This window comes from Pelodiscus sinensis, chromosome 6 (genome assembly GCF_049634645.1).
Source record: "Pelodiscus sinensis isolate JC-2024 chromosome 6, ASM4963464v1, whole genome shotgun sequence".
NCBI lineage: Eukaryota > Metazoa > Chordata > Testudines > Trionychidae > Pelodiscus > Pelodiscus sinensis.
The window spans coordinates 17,438,919-17,453,630 of record NC_134716.1 but is presented as its reverse complement, the minus strand read 5'-3'; the positions used below and the strand labels follow the sequence as shown (position 1 = coordinate 17,453,630).

At 44.3% G+C, this 14,712-nt stretch overlaps 1 protein-coding gene and 1 long non-coding RNA gene across 11 annotated transcripts in view; one reads left to right on the top strand and one right to left on the bottom strand.

The window, feature by feature from the left end:
• The window catches only part of ELAVL2 (ELAV like RNA binding protein 2), a 200,135-nt gene that overhangs the window by 72,030 nt on the left and 113,393 nt on the right, over positions 1-14,712 (bottom strand). The gene's annotated exons all lie outside the window — the stretch shown is intronic.
• Positions 4,119-6,002, top strand: LOC142829809 (uncharacterized). Its single transcript, XR_012904610.1, has 2 exons — positions 4,119-5,374; positions 5,470-6,002. It is a non-coding gene; the product is annotated as an uncharacterized LOC142829809 (long non-coding RNA).

Genomic DNA, 14,712 nt, shown 5'->3' with positions numbered 1-14,712 from the left:
GAAATGTTGGATGCATGGCTCACCAGGCATCCTATCTAACTGGAGCAGGAAAAAGGAGTGGGGGAGGGGGAAGAAGAGAAGGGGTTTTCCTCCCCTTCCTCTCCCAAAAGGGAGGGAAAACCTGTAACTATCTAAGAAAAAATGAGAACAGTCTGACTTATCTATAAAATAAAGAAGCAACAGCAGAGCTCTGGCTGGGGATGGTAGAGAAGGAACTGGGGTGGGAGCTTTCAAATGCGCGGTTCCAGGACAACATGGGTGCATGGCCCAAGCACTGAGCATGAGCAGCCCCAAGGATACTGCTCTGAAGAGTCCAATCCATGGTGCAGGGGTATACCAACATCTACTGTAGAGCACCCACTGGGACACCTCTTGAACAGGAAATTACAAGAGATGTTACTAGTTGTGTGAAATACCCATTAGGAGAATGATTTTTCTTCAGGAAAAATTTGAGAAATTTTCCTCAGGTGACAAAGATAAAAAGAAAAGCCCTTAATTGTAAATGTATAGCACAATATACAAAGTATTAACTGAGGCACAATAGACATTATAATGCAAAGGTTTCCAGTATTTTCTTAATTATTTTCATTTTTAATCTTCCATTACAGTTTGTTTTCATATCTGATTTATGACTAACTTTGACAAATTGAGTTATTCGTTATAAACACAATGCTACTTGATAGCAAGTGCTTGTGGCTTGAATGAACACTGCAAAAATATTTTAAAGCTGTGTTTTTAAAATGACTTTGAAGGCAGATTCTTAAAAAGTCATCAAAATAGTTAAGTGACTCAACCAACTGTAATTCCAGTTTTGGCACCAGATACAGTATAACACTTCACGATCAAAAGTTCAGTTACAGCAAGTTGTGTTTTGTTTGAGCCACGCGATTGAAGGTTAGGGTTCTCTTTGTAACGCTTCACCCACCTCTTTTAAAAGGGGAGTACTTTAATTGTTTACGATCTCAATTTCCCCAGGCCAACTAAGGCAGCAAGTTTCAGAGAGATTCAGTATCTAGACTTTAGAGAGCCAGATTAAGTTTACCACCTGTATAAAACAGGGTTCTAAAGTGCTCCTGTGTGCTGGAATCATGGTCACTTTTTACTATTTGTCACTTCCCTAGGAGAAAAGTGAAAAAGTTACATACTTTTAAAGTGACATGTTTATGAAGTATGGTAATCCAGCTCTGAACTTTAATGAGCCACAATTTTGTGATAAACCTACACACATTAGCAAGATCAGTCCTCTCTTGTCCAACACAGATGCAGAGAAAGAGCACTATAACTCTGTTTGCAACCTACAGTGCATATTGCTGACTACAGCATACTAACGTCACAGAACAGCTGGCTGGTTTTACATAGACTGTTGCTACTTCTGTGCTCTAGGATGCTTCTCTTCCTCTGCAGCTGTTGACACCCAACAGGAATTCTGTTTTAGGGATGGAGAAAAGCAGCCAGCCAGAACTAAGTTCAATTTAAGCCAAGCAACTACCAATTTGCTCCTTTTGAACTCTGAGCGTTTAATCTTCAAAATAGAAGTGTCACTATCCTGCATCTTTACCGATGTAAGGCAAAGACTAAAAAACCTACTCTCATCCTAAAACGGTCCATCTGCATCAGAGTTCACACAGATGGAGCAGCAGCATGTAGGAGATCTGTTCATTGTGCCAATGTCATACTTGTTGAATTTGCTGCCTGTTGGCATGGGACTTAATGCACTCTAGGAAACCCGCATATTTAAAAAAAAGAATTAAGGCAAGCCTATTCATTTGCAGTTCTCCTCAAATGCAGGTGCACATTTAACTGTACAGTAACCACTATTTAAAAAACATGATCAGATATGACTACATGCACAGTGATAAATATCCATAAAATTTCTTTTGCCTCTTAAAAATCTAATTATAGGAACTAACAGTATCACCTGTGTTTTGGTAAAACACTATGCCAGCTGACAGGCTCGTTCCTTTCACTAGGATCTCTCACCTAAGGAAGTGCTTCAGCTGAAATAAGGGATGCACATCAAGCCAACAGACTCAGGTCCCTGTGAAGTTTCAAATTGCACTGCAATGTCTCGATTATGCAACTTCCATCTTTGATCACTATGTAGAACTTAAATGACCCAACTGAATAATTATAAGCATAACCAGAGGGAGTTGCTATCTCTCATAACTCTCATTTTCCCTCTATGAAAGAAGAGATGTAGCCCTCCCCATTTCTTCCATAAAAACAGAAACAAAATATCTATCCCTTATCATAGAACTCTACCCTGAAAGCCATTCTATAGCAATCCACATACTTTATTGGCCCTGCCACCAATCTCCAGGCACGTGGGACATTATGAACAGATCTGTTGACTGAAACTTGAGAAAATTCATCCAGCTTAAAATAGAAAGCCTAAATGGCAAGCTGAACAGAAAGGCCTAGCACTTCAGTGTAGAGTGTTGCTGAATTTAAAGAATTCAAGAGATGACTTAAGATTTGACATTTGAGGAAATAGTTCAAACTTTACCACCACCTAAGCCTATTATTTAGCAACAAAAGTGCTGTTGACATGCAAAAGTGAAAACCGTTCAAGCTACTTTTTCTGCCTCCTATTGTTGATATTTCATGGCTACATTGCTTTGCTCTCTCAACAGGGGTGCTAGCAATGTGAGTAAGCATCCCACAGTGAAGTGTTGTGGGAAGGCAGAGCTGACAAGATTTACTCACCTTGTACAGTAACAGTGGTTCTTAGAGAGGTGTCCCCCCATGGGTATTCCACAATGGATGCTGGTGCATCCCCACACCAGTGACCAGAGATTTTTCTGCAAGTGTCCACTGCACCACACATGCTGTAGCACCCCCTCATGCCATTGGTGTCTGTTAGGCACTTGCAGCTCCCTCGGTTCCTTTTCTACCTGTGCTAGTAGAGTATGGGGCTCCAAAGCAAGGGAAGGAGAGAGGGTAGTGGAGCACTGACAGGGGCACACATCTCAAAGAACCACCATTACTGTACAAGATGAGTAACTCTTTACACGAAAAAGAAGAAAGTTACTCACCATGCGGCTATAACTGCTGCATGTACCTTGATAGTATTTAAAGCCAGGCCAGACTTCCTTAGGTGCAATAGGTAATTCAATAGGAAGGGAAGGGGAACAGTTTCAGGGGGTATGGTGTGACTACATTTGAGCCACTGGAAGAATCTATTCCATTTGTAAAAGTCAGTCTTCCTAGTGCATTGTCTCCTGCTGTTGATTAATATTTGTTTTACTTTGAGCAGGTATTTTCAGCATCTTGGAGCCATGAAGGAGCCAGGTATGGAGATGGAGTGTGGGCGCTTTGGGATGGAGAATTCTGCCATGATTCTGGGAGAGAAGAGTGTGTTGAGGAGGAAAGGTGTATGGATCCACTACCGTCATTCTGTGGAGATACCATGTTTGTCTTGACCATGCTGGCCCAGTGAGAATCACGTGGGCTCATTCTGTTCTGATTTTGATGATGACCTTATGGAGCATGAGAAGGGGTGGCAATGCATAGAGTAATGGTGCATTCCATTTGATGGGGGAAAAGCATCCTCAAGGGAGTGCTTCCCTAAGGCTGCTCTGGAGCAGTAAAGGTGGCATTTGTGATTGGCCCTGGTCTGGTTGGCCCCATTGGTGAAACATGTAAGTGAGGGCCTGCATGTCTATCTCCCGTTCATGGTAGTTGTAGCACTTGAGACTGAAGGCAGCTACTGTGATGTTTAAACACTCCTGGGAGATAAGTGGTAACAGGGGTAATATGGTGCACCAGGCACCAATTCCATAGTTTGAGAGCTTCCTTACATAGGGACGGAGCTGGTGCAGTGCCTTGCTGATTGAGGTCACACATGCAAGGGGTATTGTCTGTCATAATGCTGATCATCTTATGAGCTATATAGTGCAGAAAATGCTGGCTTGCATATTGCACTGCTCTCACTTCTAAAAGATTGATATGGCGCATTTGCTCAGTAACAGACTATTTGCCTTGGACCATGAGGGCTCCTAGATGGGGTCCTCATCCCATTATTGATGCATAGGTCATAATGGTAAGTGTCACGGAACGCCTGTTAGAATGTTGTATGGATTCATCCACCAGCCCAAGGAGTTGAGGACCCACAGCAGCATGGTAGCTGACTTGGAGAGTGGGTCTCTGGACAGAGTGTAAAGTGTGGCAAGCCAAGACTGAAGGCTCCTGTGGAGCCTTGCCAGCCTTACTATGCAGGTTGTGGCAGCCATGTGGCCTAAGATTTTTAGGCATTTGCAAACTGCTGTGGTAGAGCTCACCCAAGCTACTGTTATGAGGTTGCACAGGGTCTCAAATCTGTGCATGGCTAGAGTCCCTCTGGCTATGCTGGTATGGATGTGTGCACCTACAAATTCTAGAGCTTGGGTGGGATGGAGCATGGATTTCTTGTCGTTTATCTGGAAGCCAAGCCAGAGCAGGTGGTCTGTGATGGTCTTGATCATGTCGAAGTATGGAAACAATGATTCCCTGATGATGTAGGTATGCCACCATGATGGCTAAAGTTTTGGAAAAAACTCTGGAAGCTGTTGAAAGACCAAAAGGGAGCACTCGGTATTAGTAATGGTGATGGCCAACCATGAATTGTAGAAAGCGCCTGTGGGTGGGATGAATTATGTGAAACTATGCATCCTGGAGGTCAAGAGCTGAAAGCCAATCTACTTGATCTAATGCTGGAATTACTGTTGCTAGGGTCGCCATCTTGAACCATTGGTAAGCAACATAGTTGAGCTTCCTTAAGTCCAGAACAGACTTTCATCCTCTGTTCTTTTTTGGTGTTAGAAAATAAGTTGAGTAGAAACCTCTTCTTTTGAACTCCATTGGTACCGGTTCTATTGTGCCAACTGAGGTGCCGGCTTCGGTTCTGACTGGTGCTTGTGAAAGCGTGAAAGCTAGGTGGTGACTTTGGTGCTGTTTGTTTGGGCTCCAAGAAGCACCCTCTTATATAGTGCTGGCATCTTGGGCCTGTTTGTGGTGCTGACCCTCATGGTAGTTGGTGCGGAGGTTAGAGATCTGCCTGGGGACAGACTTGTTTTGGTCACAGATTTGCCAGAAGTGATAGAGGGATGCATTTTGTCCATACCTTTCAGCTCAGATGTTGATTTTTAAGTAGATAATGTGTCTTCAGAAGGTTGCTGGCGTAACATTTCGTACAGGAAGGTTTTAAACCTGTTGATGCGGTCATGGCACGCTCTGGCCATCAAGATGGAGCAGTGAGGACACTTGTGTCAGATGGGCTTCTGAGGCACTTTATGCACGAGGCATCTCAGCAAGACTCATACCTCTAAGCTGGGAGATCCCGACATTAGGCACAGCAAGAAGCAGCAGGTCAATGCGGACAGAACATTCTGTTGCTGTAAGTCAGCGGGGGTAGGCCGGGGGGGGGGGGGGGGTGTCTTAACTTGAAAGTATGAGGAAACTGAGGGGAATTAACTCTTTTTGTCAAAACAGGAGGGGAGAGAGGAAGCTCTGTCTGCTGCTGAGGACAGCAGAGAAGGAACTGAGGGAGCTGCACGGCGCATGTACCTAACAGATACCAATGGTACGAGGGGGTGCCACAGTGCATGCATGGCGGACGCTGCTAGGAAAACCTGCAGTCGCCAGTGAAAGAATGCACCAGCATCCAGAGTGGAGCACCCATGGGGACACTAAAAGTACCACCACCCTGGGTTTTCTGGGATTCCCTCGTAGCTCTGTGAGCTGTCTATGCTAATGAATGTGAAAGCATCTCAATCTCTCCAACCCCTCCCCCTGCAGCAGTCTACCTCATCCTGTGTTTTTTAGCAGTGCAGAACAGAAGCATTCTGATTGTTTGTTCCCCAAATGGAGCTGCTCACTCACCTGTCAGATACTTCCCAGGGCTTTGAAAAGTGGGGGTGGGATACATATCTGCAGGGTAGCAGAGATCACAGAACACTAAGCACAGTTATTAGGCATCATTGGATACTGGTAGAAGCCAGCTCTCTGTACCACCACCACCACCACCACAAAAAAAAAAAAAAACCACACCAGAGTCCATGCTGGCTCTGTCTAAAACAAAGGGAGGGGAAAAGAAAAGTCTCTCCCAGTGGTAGAAGACTGTCCCCAAAACTAGGTCCCCTCCCCACTACAGAAGTCACATTGTAATGTAAGTGCTTACTATCTTGTCACCAAAAGATGGTTTTTTTTATGACAAAAGTGTGCCACTGAAGACAAGGCCAAAAGATAAAACCAAAGGGCAAAGACAGCAAATAATCCCAATCTGTCTCAACTGCCTGTGAGGGAAATACATACAGAAATGTTCAACACTCTTACTCTCCATAAGAAATCAGCAGCAGCAATGGTTTTACCATGTGGACAATCAGGCACAGACACTGATGCCCAAGTGGTCAGGGATAGCAGCGCAGTAGTGTCAGAGGGTGAGCTTAGATATATACAATCTGTTTTGCTAGGACATGTGGGAAAGTCTAAATACGTTGTGATCTTCACGGATGCCAATTAGGTTTCCCCTATAGAAAAGGCTGACACAAAGAACAGTAATTCCACACAGCGCAGTGAAATAGCATCCAACATACATATTTTAAGGTTCAAGCAGACTTCTTTGAATCAGTTAGAATCATAGAAGATTAGAATTGGAAGAGACTTCTTACTCACACTCATAGACTTTAAGGTCAGAAGGGACCATTATGATCATCTAGTCTGACCCCCTGCACAGTGCAGGCCACAGAATCTCACCCACCCCCTCCTAGAATAATCCTCTCACCTATATCTCAGCTATTGAAGCCTTCAAATACTTTGAAGACCCCAAGATGCAGAGAATCCTCCAGCTGTGATCTGCACCCCATGCTACAGAAGAAGGCGAAAAACCTCCAGGGCCTCTGCCAATCTACCCTAGAGGAAAATTCCTTCCCGACCCCAAATATGGCTATCAGCTAAACCCTGACCATGTGGGCAAGACTCACCAGACACACACCCAGAAAGTTCTCTATAGTAACTCCTATCATCCCTCCATTGACCTATTTCCCACTGATAATGAATGGTCAATTAGTTACCAAGATCATGTTATCTCAAACCATCCCCTTCATAAACCCATCTAGTTTAATCTTGAAACCAGATAGATCTTTTGCCCCCACTACTTCCCTTGGAAGGCCGTTCCGGAACCTCACTCCTCTAATGGTTAGAAACCTTCGTCTAATCTCAGGTCTAAACTTCCTACTAGCCATCTTATATCCATTTGTTCTTGTCCACATTGGTATTAAGCTTAAATAATTCCTCTCCCTCCCTGGTATTTATCCCTCTAATATATTTGAAGAGTGCAATCATGTCCCCCCTCAGCCTTCTTCTGGTTAAGGTAAACAAGCCAAGCTCCTTGAGTCTCCTTTCATAAGACAGGTTTTCCATTCCTCCGATCATCCTAGTGGCCCTTCTTTGTACCTGGTCCAGTTTGAATTCATCCTTCTTAAACATGGGAGACCAGAACTGCACACAGTATTCCAAATGGGGTCTCACCAATGCCTTGTATAATGGTACTAACACCTCCTTATCCCTACTGGAAATACCTCGCCTAATACATCCCAAGACCGTATTAGCCTTTTTCACAGCCATGTCATAGTCATTCTATAATCAACCAGGACTCCGAGGTCCTTCTCCTCCTCCGTTACTTCCAACTGATATGTCCCTAGCTTATAACTAAAATTCTTGTTATTAATCCCTAAATGCATAACCTTACACTTCTCACTATTAAATTTCATCCTTTTGCTATCACTCCAACTTACAAGATCATCCACATCTTCCTGTATGATATCCTGATCCTTTTCTGAATTGGCAATAGCTCCTAACTTTGTGTCATCCGCAAATTTTATCAGGACACTTCCACTTTTGGTGCCAAGGTCAGCAATAAAAAGATTAAATAAAATTGGCCCCAAAACTGATCCCTGAGGAACTCCGCTAGTAACCTTCCTCCAACCTGACAGTTCACCTTTCAATATGACCCGCTGTAGTCTCTCCTTTAATCAGTTGCTTATCCACCTCTCAACTTTCATATTAATCCCTATCTTTTCCAATTTAACCAATAATTCCCCATGTGGTACTGTATCAAATGCCTTACTGAAATCTAGATTACATCCACTGCATTTCCTTTATCTAAAAAATCTGTTACTTTCTCAAAAAAGGAGATCAGGTTGGTTTGGTACGATCTACCTTTTGTAAAACCATGTTGCAATTTGTCCCAATTGCCATTAGCCTCAATGTCTAACTACTTTCTCCTTCAAAATTTTTTCCAGGATCTTACATACTACAGATGTCAAACTAACAGGCCTGTAGTTACCCGGGTCACTTTTTTTCTCCCCTTTCTTAAAAATCGGAACTATATTAGCAATTCTCAAGTCTAATGGTACAACCCCTGAGTTTAGAGATTTATTAAAAATGTTTGCTAATGGACTTGCAAGTTCATGTGCCAGTTCCTTTAATATTCTTGGATGAAGATTATCTGGGCCCCCCGATTTACTCCCATTAAGCTGTTCAAGTTTGGTTTTTACCTTGGATATGGTAATATCTACCTCCATATATTTAGTCCCATTTGTTAAGTTACCATTATCCCTAAGCTCTTCATTAGCCTCATTAAAGACTGAAGCAAAGTAAAACTCCTGCTCAATGCAGGACCAATCCCAACTAAATCATACAAGGACTTAGTCAAGCTTTGTTTAAAGACCTCTAAGGATGGTGTTAAGATTTACCATTTTGGAGTGCTCATTTTAATTAATTACATTTTAGGGAACTAGCATTTGTTACAGACAATGCTCAAGTACAAGTAGTTGAAACGTACTTTGAAAAAAAGGGGGGGGGGCAGGTTAAAGTCCAGGGCAACACATACTGGAGCTTGATTCTATAGAACAGACAGAAATGGGACCTTGCTACATATTTAGCCTCAGAAAAGAAATTTTAAAACTTAATACTCTGAGGAGAATCTTAACTTAAGGCTATTATTATTTGTACAAAAACTGATTTGCTCATGCTTTGAAATTGCTACTTCAAATTTTACTGAACCTACTATCACCAGGTCAGCAACTATCTATTAAAAAGATTAAATTAAAACTATCCATTAAAAGAACCATTTTGATTTAATGTTGCCAACATGTTTTTGATACTACACACTTTCAAATGTTGAGTGAATGGGAGAATTTAAGAAATTGATTTGGTCAAATCTAAGTATATTTTTAAAAGCAAACACACAGCTACACACTGAATAATCATCTAGGAAAAGCCTATGCAAAAATCAACCAAAAAAGGAGAAGATAAATAGACCGTATTTAATATTTAAGAAGAAAAGGACATTGCTTATCAACATGGGCAAAAACTACAAAGAAAGAGCCAGTAAAATTTGTTTATGGTACATAAACAGCCAGGCTGTGTCTACATTGGCATCCCTTTCCGGAAAAGGGATGCTAATGAGACACATCGCAATTGCAAATCCGCGGGGGATTTAAATATCCCCCGCGGCATTTGCGTTTACATGGCTGCCGCTTTTTTCCCCGGCTTGGGGATAAGCCGGAGAAAAGCGCCAGTCTAGACGTGATTCTCCGGAAAATAAACCCTTTTCTGGAGGATCTTTTATTCCTACAAGAATAGGAATAAAAGATCCTCCGGGAAAGGGTTTATTTTCCGGAGAATCACGTCTAGACTGGCGCTTTTCTCCAGCTTATCCCCAAGCCGGGGAAAAAAGCGGCAGCCATGTAAACGCAAATGCCGCGGGGGATATTTAAATCCCCCGCGGATTTGCAATTGCGATGTGTCTCATTAGCATCCCTTTTCCGGAAAGGGATGCCAATGTAGACACAGCCCCACAGTGTTAGAGGAGGGCTGGGGAAGGTATAATCTACCTTGCTATAACTTGCATTGGCAAGACATCCAATATTTTTCTCCTGTTCAGTCAAGTAATTCTATAGTTGGGAAGAGACATTCTCAAATCTAGTTTTATCACAGCAAAGCTGTTTCATATTGATGTTGTGGGGCTGATGTGCCCCAACCCCACTTTTATTAGGAATGGAGTATTTATTCTCCTCCCAGTCCTGCCCTCAGCTATGGGGCACTGAACCCTAATGGCCAGTCAGTCGGTCACAGCAGTCCTGGTCTTCAGGGCTAGAGATCAGAGTCAATATAAAATAGTCCCACAGTTCCCAGGGCAGTGTGGCCCAATGGCAAGAGTCAGTGTCAACTCTGCAGGTACAGGGTAAAATGGCTCAGGGGAGTGGCAGTCTTTAAACTATTCCAGCCATGTGGTTTTTTCATCCACATGCAGAATAAAAGGGTTTTTTTAATGTGCACGAATGTACGCATTTGTACAAATGTGTGCCACCAGAAAAAAAACTTGCTGTGGGAGATGTCTTCTAATCAGCTGGGCAGCATCTGAATCTCTCCTGAGTGGCTACACAAGCAACCATTTTGTAGGGAACAATGAAGGGCCTGCCTCCTTCCATCAGGCCCCAAGCTAGAGTCCTAACAGTGGCACGGTCCACCACAGGGTCAGAACAACATGCTGACTCATTTGGTGGAAAGTACCCTCCTTCACTGTCCCTGGGTCACTTCCTGCCATGTGTCTTGAAGGCACTGTCTTAGGTGTTGGCGTTACGGAGCTCCTCCATGAGGCTGATCCTCTAGGTCTCCCAGAACTCTGCACCTCCACTCTGCTATGCAGGGCTTCTTGGAAAGGATTGTGGCAGCTCTTCTTTGGGGGGGGGGCGCAACTGGCTCCATGGGGGCCAGCTCCCTGTGTGCCCCCCTCTACCTCTGCTGCCTCTATGGGGGTGAGGCAGCTGTGCAGGAACAGGCATGTGGGGAGCCATCTTATAAGCCGGCTGCCCAGGGCACAGGCTCCTGCCTTGCTGCCTCTGATACGGAAGCAGCAAGAGGTGGTGCATGTAACCTTTAGGATTATTAACAGATGAACCCAGGCTTGTTGGCTTAAACTGGTATAGGCCAACATCTCTACTGAAAACCTGGAGGTTGGCGGGGGGGGGGGGGGGGGGAAGGGAGATTCTCAAATCAGAATTCTGCTGCTTTTCCTCTAGCTTTGTAAGTTGTCTATCCTAACAGAATTACAGCTTGAATGCCTGCAGCCAGCTGTGATTGAAGACCAGTATTCTGATCTCCAGTGAATATTAACACTTCTCTATGCTATCAGTCTCACTGTTTATTTTATAGTGAAAGTTGTACTTAAATACGTATAAAAAGCTAGAGGGTTTAGAGCCAATGCTATTTTGCACATAAAATAGCATAAAAAGGACAAGTCAGGAGCATATAAAAGCATATTATTATACCTAGTTTTTCATCTCAATACAGGGTTAAACCTTTACAATAAGCGTCAAAACATGAAATTACAGTTAAGATTTCAACACTGACCTTGACTGTCTCCTCAGCTTTGCTTATTGTACACATACTGTGCAAGAGAACCATGAATTGCAAAGAGGAACACATTTACACAAGACAGGTCAAATGTACAGCACCACTTTGGGGAAGATGCAGATTCTCTTGCTTCCATTCATCCTTATATCTAGATCATTCATCAGAAGATCTCAGGCATATCTTCTAGTAGGCATTAACATGCAAGGAGCCAACTAAGGGCATGCTCAGCTCGACCTGCTGCTCACAAACAGGGAGGAATCTGTAGGGGAAATAGATGTGGGGGTAACCCAGGCAGCACTGATCGTGAGACAGTCAGGATTCTGAACTTCAAAAGGAAGAAAGGAGAACAGTAAAATACAGAACTACAGACTTGTTAGCCTCTCCTCAGTCCCAAGAAAAAAAAAAGTCAGAGGTAAGCCTCAAGGAATCCATTTTTAAGCACATGGAAGAGAGGAACCTGACTGCCTTCTTGGATGAAGTAACTGGTACTGTGGATAAGGGGAAGGCAGTGGATGATACACAGGTTGCACCTCTAAGATCCGGGATTCCCTGGTCTGACATGACCACAGATGTTCCAGGATCAGTGTGTCCGGCACGCTGCAGGGGGTGGAAGCCTGACAGCTGCCACACAGCACAGTTGGGTTGCAAGGGGGTGGGGGGGAGGGAACCAGCATGTGGCTCAGCTGGGCTACAGAGGTAGCCAGGAAGTCGGGGGGGGGGGGGGGGAAGAGAGAAGGCAGCAGCAGAGGGAGGGCATTTCATGCCCTCCCCGATCTGGAAAAATCCCCTGATTCAGGATCAGTCAGGTGCCATGGATGCCAGACTGGGGAAATCCAACCTGTACCATGACTTTTGCAAAGCTTATGGTACTGTCTCCCACAGTATTCCTGCCAGCAAGTTAAAGTAGTATGGATTGGAAAACGGACTGTAAGGTGGATAGAAAGCTGGCTAGATAGTCGGGCTCAATAGGTAGTGATCAACTGCCTGATGTCTGGTTGGCGGTCAGTATCAAACTGGGTACCCTAGAAGACTGTTCTGGGACAGCTTTTGTTCAACAACTATTAATGATTCGGATGAGGGGACGGACTGCACCCTCAGCAAGTTTGCAGATGACACTAAGTTAAGGGGAAAGAGAGAGACAGATGCTGGAGGATAAATTTAGGGTCTGACGTGACCCAGGCAAATTGGAGGATTGGATCAAAAGAGGAGGTTCAGCAAGAACAAGTGCAGAGTCCTGCACTTGGGATGGAACAATCCCAAGCACCATTACAGGCTGGGGTCTGACTGGCTAAGTAGCAGTTCTGCAGAAAAGGACCTGTGAATTACAGTGGATAAGAAGCTGAATGAGAGTCAGTGCCCTTGTAGCCAAGAAGGACAACAGCATCAGGGGTGCATTAGTACAAGCATATCTAAAAATTTTATTCCTCACTGGTGAGGACACATTGGCAAACTATGTCCAATTCTGGACCCCCAATACAGAAAGGATGTGGACGTACTGGAGAGGGTCCAGCAGAGGGCAACCAAAACAATTAGGGGGCTGGAGCACATGACCTACAAGGAGAGATTGAGGGATTTGGGCTTAGTCTGCAGAAGAGAAGAGTGAGGAGGGATTTGATAGCAGCCTTCAACTTCCTGAAGGGAGGTTCCAAAGAGGATGAGAGAGGCTGTTCTCAGTAGTGATGGATTGCAGAATGGAGGCACAATGGTCTCAAGTTACAGTGGGAGAGGTCTAGGTTGGATATTAGGAAAAACTATTTCACGGGGGGGGGGGGGGGAGAAGAGCACTGGAATGGTTACCTAGGGAGGTGGTGGAATCTGCATCGCTTGAGGTTTTTAAATCCCAGCTTGACAAAGCCCTGGTTGGGGTAGTTTAGTTGGGATGGATCCTGCTTTGGGCAGGGTGTTGGGCTCCATGATCTCCTGAGGTCTCTTCCAACCCTACGTTTAAGGAACTGTGGCTGGTATCTTCAAGGTACATTTTGAAAAAAACTTGACTCCTGGCTTCTATCTGAAATGGTGGGCTCTGACAGGTACTCAAAGCAAATGGATAGCATTAAACAGGATAACAGAATGCGAATGGGTAGCATTAAATGGATTCTACCTGCCATGTGAGCCAAGACTCTCCAGTTGTGTACCAGTCAGAAGTTTTCCCATTGGAAAGGAGAGTGACTCACAACAAGTGAAATATTTATGGACTGAAGGGGCAAAATTAAAGTGTAAGTGTTGTGACAGAACCAGACCATCTGCCTGCCACGCACTAATGAAGAGCAAGAATGCAGGACTTTGGGTTAAGAGTTCTCTAACCTGAGTAAACAGGGCTGAGTCTAGTACAGCATCATCAGGCTGTAACCTGGGACCAATTAAGAGCTTGCCAGAAGTAGCAGGCTAAATCAGCGCACCTGCAGCCCATTAGGGCCTGCTGGGGCTTGTTCATAAGGCCTCCCTACAGATTGGGCAGGTAGTCCAAGATCCGAGTGTGAGAGCTGAAGACTGCAAGCAAGGTAGAGTGTCATGGAGGACGACTGACTTAGTCAGGTACCAGAAGAAAGGTACTGGGAAGAATCGTTTGGTGAAGTGGCCCAGGGAAAAAGCTGCCAGACTGGGAGCAAAAGCAACCTTGTCTGTTGCCACTGCCTTAGGATCCCTGGGCCAGAACCCAGAGTAGTGGTTGGGCCCAGTTTCCACACAACTCTCCCCATGCCAACCCAGAATCTGCCCCGAGAGGCGAGACCAGGACTACAGAGGGGTTTTCATCCTGAACTCCCGACTAGCCTGTGATGAGTATGGCCCAGTAGGCTGTGACCCTTGCCTCTAGAAAGAGAGCCCTATGTGGAGGGTCAAAGCATTCAAGGCGAACACTGTCCATCAGACTGTGGAACCCACAGGGCACAACTAGAGCTTTGCCAATGTGAAATTAGAGTATTACAGTCAAATTCACAAGATGTTTACTGTCTATAGAAAAGTGTTCCCATTTCCTGACTTTTATAATATTAATGCCCTTATTCAAATACGTCTGTACAGTAATCCATTGATCACTTGTGGCCTCGGGAGAGCTGACTAGTCATAAGGTGAAAAATTTTCTGTAGAAGCTCTTTTGATGACCAGTTTATGGCATTTAAATTATTTCAAGCAGTTTGCTGCTCAATGACAAGGAGCTATGTTGACATTAATTCTGGCCCAGCTCCCATGCATTCTAGACTAGTTTGGGATTAAACCCTTATTTGGAGTCAAGTGAGCAAGCCTTGAGAATGGTCTGACCTAGTCTAGTGTCTATTGACCTCGAACACAGTGAAATATCAAAAGCGGTGAGTTTCA